Source organism: Myxine glutinosa, chromosome 14 (assembly GCF_964187855.1).
Source record: "Myxine glutinosa chromosome 14, kmMyxGlut1.1, whole genome shotgun sequence".
Lineage (NCBI taxonomy): Eukaryota > Metazoa > Chordata > Myxini > Myxiniformes > Myxinidae > Myxine > Myxine glutinosa.
Window position 1 is genome coordinate 15,796,197 of NC_136274.1, and position 8,093 is coordinate 15,804,289.

The following is an 8,093-nucleotide window of genomic DNA, read 5'->3' on the forward strand; positions in this document are numbered from 1 at the left end:
GAAGCATCGCCAGAGCAGTAAGTTCAGAGAAGTTTGCAAACACCAAGAAAACCCCAAGCATGACCTTTTCACTCAAAGAACAATGAGTCTCTTCGAATGTGTTGTGTCATATTGGAGGGTTTTGGTATTGGCTGGACATGGAGCACGAAGAATAAGAAATACAAACTCGCAAACTGGAGAAGGAACAGAGGAAGACTGATAGTTGGTGATGTTATTGTTGCTGTTGTATATCCCAGGACAGTTCTCTCGAACAAGCCTGTGACATGCAGACAGCCGATCGATCTCGTAGGAGTGACCCAGAGATCCCGCACATCCAGGGTGGTGTACCCCGCCTACACCAAGTCAGGGCCACGACAGAGTTGGGGAGAGAGAAATAAAGAGAGAGAGAGAGAGAAGAGAAAAGAGAGAAAGGGCCGGACCAAATCCGAGCAGCAGGGAGGAATGGGGAAGATTTGGCCCCCGAATTGCTTTGGGTGGTTCAACCACCACGAAGAGGCGTCCCCGACAGCTGTAGACTGATCGTTGCTTCGTAGTCTGTGGGTTGTTAGGGTTAGGGTTAGTCTGTGGCTGCTGGTTGCATAATTGCTGGGAGTGCGGCTATGCCACTGATGCAGTGCCCCCCTGTTAACAGGAAGCTGGTACCCATTTTGCCGACCTCGGAAGGATGACGGGCTGAGTCAACCCACCTGGTGTTATTTTAACGTCACGACAGGGGCTCAAACTCAAGACCCTAAGATCTTAAGCCAGCCTCCTTAACCGTTAAACCAACACCAGGCTAGAAGAAGACTGAAGATTGGATTTAAAGACCAAAGGAAGACTGAAGGCAAGAGGGAGTGAAAAAAAATTGAAAAATCAACTCTAGAACAATGTTGAGAGAGGCCTTCCATCGGATTGCACTGAAATAAGCAAGTAAAACCAAGCACAATGATCAAGTGAGGCAAACTATCAAAGCACATTGCTAACAAAATTAATTGAAGGCATTTTAATCAGAAATCCACACAAATACATTTCAAAACGTGGAAGCATGCAACAAAGGTTGATTATGATACAAGGATTACTTTAAAAAAAAAAAAAAAAAAAAATTGCAACAAAAAGGGACACACACACACACACACACACACACACACACACACACACACACACACACACACACACACACACACACACACACACGGATACGACACACACATACACGGATACTACACACACACACACGGATCACACACAACCACACACTACCACACTACCACACACACACACACACACACACACACACACACACACACACACACACACACACACACACACACACACACACACACACACACACACACACACACACACACACACACACACACACACACACACACACACACACACACACACACACACACACACACACACACTCCTGTTCTGCTGTGCTGTTTTGCTGTTGGTCACATGGCAATCGGACGTCTCAGAGAGGAAATGAAGTTTCCATTAGATGTTAGTATGGGTGTGAACGTGTGCACTGCACATCCTCCACAGCTGTGGTAACATCTGTTAAGTGCTGGGCATTCGGCAACACCATGCTGGTCATTGACATTTTTCATTTATTCTGAAATAGATTTACGACTTATTTTGTCACTTTCCCTTCCAAACACTCATGCACTGCTGGCAATGGGAGGCTTTGATTTCTGGTCAAGTGTTGTTGTTGCTGTTATTTGTAGTGGTCTCTTTCCAGGCCTCACTGACAAGCCATCTATCTTCTTTTATATGCCGTTGCCTCTTTGTCCCACTCGCACTCTGCCGCTGCCATTTCCATAAAATCTTTCCAATCACACATAGGCCCACCCCATGGATGCAGCTGGGGCTGAGGTGGGCAGCCAAAGAAACGCAGGTTTGCTCGGCGATGGTTGAGTATGTGGACGACCAAACAGAACCACTCCAGGCAGACCTTAATACAACTTTGTCTCCTTCTGTTTCAAGATTCTCCACATCACCACCTGATTTATAGGGAAATGATGTGCTGAGTCCACAGATTTCTGGGAGAGATGCCCATTGAAGGGCATACCAGGCTGACCATGCGTCCTGTATTTTATGGGATAGCCACAATATTTCCCAAAGTGTTCCACGTTCCATTACATACCATCCCAGAATGCAATTTGTCCCATATTTTCATGATTTTATCTTGATTATTTCTGTCACGATGGCGATTACTAAGAAAAAAACGAGTTGCTATTCTTAGACTACTGTTATGTTTGTGGGAATGTCAATCATTTAGGAGTCGTGTTGTTTTGGGGGTATTGCATAGAAGTGCCAGTTCAACTGAGGATCTCCAAATAGGGCCTTTTCGTATTTATTTTTCCTTTTTCTTAAAGTTTACCCCATATCCACTCCCTTTACACCACGTGATTTTGACTGTTGGTGGTGTTGCACACAAAAACAGCTTTGGGAACGATTCAACCCTTTTCCTTTCAAGCAAGTAAGTGTGGGGAAAGGAGAGGGAGAAGAAGAGCGGCTCTTGGCGTGGTGGTGGGAAAAGTGATCCTTGCTTGGTGTGAACGGCTTCAGAGAGCTTGTTGGTGTGAGAGACTCGACCTCCACGATCTTTCTGAGCGGAGGGATTTGCTGTGTTGTATGAAGGAAGTTGACGAAAGGAAAGGGATCGCAGAGCGTGATGACTGGTGCATTCACGTTTGCTCCCGCCATGACCCACTCTGACGAACGTTGATGAACAGGCCTGAACCCCATTCCATCCCCATCCTCATATCCTGTTTTATTTAAATTCCCTGCGAATATTATTTTATTATTTTGCTTCCCTTCCCTGGGTTAGATAGCGCGTTGTGTGTGGATGTTGTATCGGCCTTTCGTATCGGTTGTATGTGGCCTGTGTTGATTGTTTCAATCTGTCATTATTAATTAATTAAGTCCATCGTAATACCTATACGATTTGCTTATTGTATTGTTCTTCATTTTGTTTGTTTGACATTTTTCGTATCGGGTTGCAAGCTTCCCTGAGCTGCCAGTGTGGCAGTTTAAACTCCTTGCACTAAGCCAAAAGTTCAAGCTTCCAAAAACTGCTCGGCCAGCTTGCGGGCCTCGGCCCAGCGGGTTGGGGAGAGGACTTGGGGTCGCTGACATTAGTCACCCTATAACACACTTAGTCAGTCGGGAGTGACGTTTGGGACTCAGGTCCTCATCCCCGACACCCGTAACAATACTTACCCTGCACAGTCAACTTGGTGCAAGCCAACTCTTCTGTTTTGAAGGGATCTTTTCTCTGATCTAACATGGCTGCTAGACCACGTGAGCGATGACATCATAAATTTATATCCTCCAATATAATCGTTGTGTAGATCACACTCAATAAATTTCAAACTGATCAGACTAAGCGTTGTACCTGTCAAATTATGATGTCATAACCAAGGCACCAATGACATCATCGTTAACAACACTTATTCCCCATGTAGCAGAGATTTTTTTTACAATGAGCAATGTTTCAATTTCTTTCCATGGAGCGGTTTCAGATATATAGAGGTGCGAAGTTTTTCCAAGATGGCGCCCGTACCACATGACTTATGACATCAAAATTATCACAAATTCTACAAGCGGACGCGCTCCTATGGTGAAAATTTCATGTCAATCGGACTAATTGCAGAGAAATACAATTCATACTGATCGGAACAAGCAATGTACTTGTTGAATTATGACGTCGTAATTAAGATACCGATTACATCATCATTAACATATCTCATTCCCCATGGGGAGTGCCTGACAATGCACCTTGTTTCAATTTGTGCCATGGAGCGGTTTCGAAGATATAGAGGTGCAACGTTTTTCGATTTTTCCAAGATGGCACCTGTACCAAGTGACCTATGACGTCAAAGTTTTTTTTTTTTAATCTGCAGAGGCACTCCTATGGTCAAAAGTTTGTGTCCATTGGACTAACAGTTGCAGAGAAAAATGTTTTCTTTCATCCTGATGATATCAAGCGTTTACTTGTCAAATTCAAAGTCATAATTTATATGTCATATGTCATCTATCTATAATTCCAGTAATCTCTGTGTGTATCTCTGTGTGTATGTTTGTATGTTTGTATGTTTGTATGTCTGTGACCGCTGTTTCTCGACAACCACGGGTCCGATATACTTTAAACTTGCCAGGTATATTGCTGGGGACCCGAGGATGTGCCTTTTCAAGGTTTCATATTAATCGGACAAGTAGTTACCGAGCTATGTCCAAAAAACGATTCAACCAATCAGAGAGCAGCGAGCTATCACGTGTGCCGAACGTGGCGAACAGACTCTGCCTCGGACGGCACATTTGAGAGCGTATTCATTTATTTCACGTTGGAAAACTATGTTGCCGTTAAACTATGTTTTAAAACTAATTAAAACTACTATCTATAATTCCACGGGTCCGATAAAAAACACCGTACTCGCAAGCCGTTCGCTTTGGACCAAACCATTTCATGTAAATAGAGGGGGGGATTGTCACCGTACTCGCAAGCCGTTCGCTTTGGACCAAACCATTTCATGTAAATAGAGGGGGGGGATATAATTTTAGATATATATATAGTACGGGCATGCCCTAGTCTATCTATAATTCCAGTAATCTCTGTGTGTATGTGTGTGTGTATGTCTGTGTGTTTGTCTGTGTGTATGTCTGTGACCGCTGTTTCTCGACAACCACGGGTCCGATATACTTTAAACTTGCCAGGTATATTGCTGGGGACCCGAGGATGTGCCTTTTCAAGGTTTCATATTAATCGGACAAGTAGTTACCGAGCTATGGCGATTTCTTTACCAAACTCCGCAAGCCGTTCGCTTTGGACCAAACCATTTCATGTAAATAGAGGGGGGGGATTGTCACCGTACTCGCAAGCCGTTCGCTTTGGCTTTGCGAATGGACCAAACCATTTCATGTAAATAGAGGGGGGGATTGTCACCGTACTCGCAAGCCGTTCGCTTTGGCTTTGCGAATGGACCAAACCATTTCATGTAAATAGAGGGGGGGGATATAATTTTAGATATATATATATAGTACGGGCATGCCCTAGTATGTTTAAATGTCAAAGTCATAATGAAGGCACCAATGAGATCATCATTAACATATCTTATTACCTGCGCCACCAAAGGTGGATAGAGGTTATGTTTTCACCACTGTCTGTCTGTCCATTTGTGAACAAAATATCTCAACAAGTTGTGGACGGATTCGGACGAAATTTGGCAGAGATGTAGTGTATGTGACAAGGACGAAATTATTAGATTTTGGTGAAGAACGGGATTCGGATCCGGCTACTAGAATTTTTCTTGTGATTCTTCACCATTGGGAGATCGGGGCAAAAACGATACAAAGCAGGATATCTCAAAAAGTTGTGGACATATTTGGACGAACCTTGGTGGACAGGTTGTGTGTCTGACAAGGAAGAATCGATTCGATTTTGGTGAAGATCTGAATATGGATTCTGATATGAGAATTATTTATTTTTAAAGTGATTCTTTACCATTGGGAGATATGGCCAAAAACGATACATAGCAGGATATCTCAAAAAATTATACATGGATTTGGACGAAACTTGGTGGACAGGTCGTGTGTGTGACAAGGACAATTCGATTCGATTTTGGTGAAGATCTGAATATAGATTCGGATATGAGAATTATTTATTTTTTAAGTGATTCTTCACCATTCGGAGATCGGGCCAAAAACGATACAAAGCAGGATATCTCAAAAAGGAATGGTGGATTTGCACGAACCTTGGTGGACAGGTTGTGTGTGCGACAAGGAAGAATCGATTCAATTTTCGTGAAGATCCGAATTCAGATCTGGCTACTGCAAGTTTCAAAGTGATTCTTCACAATTCGGAGATCGGGCCAAAAACGATACAAAGCAGGATATCTCAAAAAGTTATGGACGGATTCGGACGAAACTTGGTGGACAGGTTGGGATGTGAGAAGGAAGAATCGATTCAATTTTGGTGAAGATCCGGATCCAGATAGTAGAATTTTTAAAAGTGATTCTTCACCATTTGGAGATAGGGCCAAAAGCGATTATATAGCAGGAAATCTCAAAAAGTTGTGCACGGATGATTTTGATTATATGCGATTCTGTATTGTGATTTTCTGGTCTACTCTGCGATAGAAAACGTAAACTGTTCACCTGACGGAGGTATGCTCTCTACTTAGTGCCGTTCTAGTTCCCCATGGGGAGTACTTGACAATGAGCCATGTTTAAATTTTTCCATGGTGCGGTTTCGGAGATATGGAGGTGTAACATTTTTCCAAGATGGCGTCAGTACCACATGATCCATGACGTCATAATTATGAATAAAACATTGTACAGGCTGAGGTGCACCAATGATAAACTTTCGTGTCAATCGGATCAACGATTGCCGAGAAAATGAATTTTTAAAATGCAGACACGCATGCCACACGTACACAGCCGAATGCCTAACCCTGCTTTTCACTTCACGAACGCAGGGTAATAATACATGGTAAGATAAATATGATCTATCCGCAAATGGACCATTTCACCTTTTGCTTGGTGATAAAGCAAATCATTAAGAATGGACTTTTTCTTAGCAGTAAATTTATTATTACTCGTGAGGTACCCGTGCTATGCTCCCACGGGTGGGAGGCCAGAAGCAAACAGAAAATGCAGAAATGGCGAATGCTCCCTTGACATATCACGTGCCTTCGATACGGTCTGGCACCCCGCTCTGCTCACCAAACTCTCCTCTTTTGGTATCCATGGAAATCTCCATGCATGGCTGGCGGACTTCCTCTCTAGTCATAGTCAACGTGTGGCCCTGAATGGGTTTCTCTCATCTCCTCTTCCTGTTCAGGCTGGAGTTCCCCAAGGCAGTGTTCTGGGCCCTGTGCTTTTTCTGGTCTTCATCAATGATCTCTCTGACTCTCTTGAAAATCCTCTCTATCTCTTTGCTGATGACTCCACTCTCTGCCGCTCCATTCCTCATCCCTCAGATCGGCAGTCTGCAGCCTCCTCACTCTCTGCAGATCTGGACAAAATCACAGACTGGGCAAACAAGTGGTACATGTCTTTCAATCCTGACAAATCTCACACTCTTACAATGTCTCTCCGAAAAGACCGACTGGACAACCCTCCCATCCACTTTCTGAATAATCCTCTCCAAGAAGTTCTGTCACTCAAGCTTTTGGGTCTCACTATCTGCCATGATCTTTCTTGGGAAAACCACATTTCAAATCTGGCCTCCAAAGCCAGTCGCCGACTGGGCATCCTCCGTCGTGCGAAGTCCTTCCTTGGCACACCTGAGCTCCTCACCACATACAAGGCTTTCATCCGCAGCTCAATGGAATACTGCTCTCCCCTCTGGGCTGGGGCTCCTGCCTCACACCTAGCTCGTCTTCACGCTGTTCAAACCAAAGCATTCAGAATCATTGGAATCTCCCACGATGAATCTAACTCCAAGGGCCTCTCACTCACTCACAACGCAGGCAGGTTGGTGGTCTTTCCGTCTTCTACCGACTCCTCTCTGGCCTTGCCCCCCCCCCCCCCCCCAGCTCTCTCTGGGCTCTGTCCCGCAAATATTCCTACAGGTCGCACAAGATCTACCTGCAACCCTCTTATGGTTAAACTGCCAAAATCAAGACTCTCTGCTCACCTTCACTCCTTCATTCCTTTCCTCCCGCCTCTGGAACAAACTCCCTCACTCTCTTCAATCCCACTCCACCCTCCAGGTCTTTAAAACAGCTGTTCACCACCACCTCTCATCTTCCCCCATCCAAAACCTTGATCTTTTCTACCCCCGCTAATTTCACCCCAATTCCACTTTTTTGAAATAACAACTTCTGTCCTGGAAGTCCTTGGGGTCCTTGTGTTTTATACTTCTCCCCTCCCGCCCCCCCCCCCCCTTCCCACGCCTCCTCCCCCCAAGCCCTCTCCCTTCCACACATCTCCCTGCTCTCAAATGTTGTGTTTGTGTGCTTCCCCTTCTCTCCCCATCTTGTCTTCCGCTCCCTATTTTTATATATTTTGTTTGTCTGGTTGATTTGTTTGTGAAGTAAATGTTAGCTCTTTCACGAGCCTCGATTCAGTATACAACAACAAAAAAAAAAAAAAAAATGCTGAAG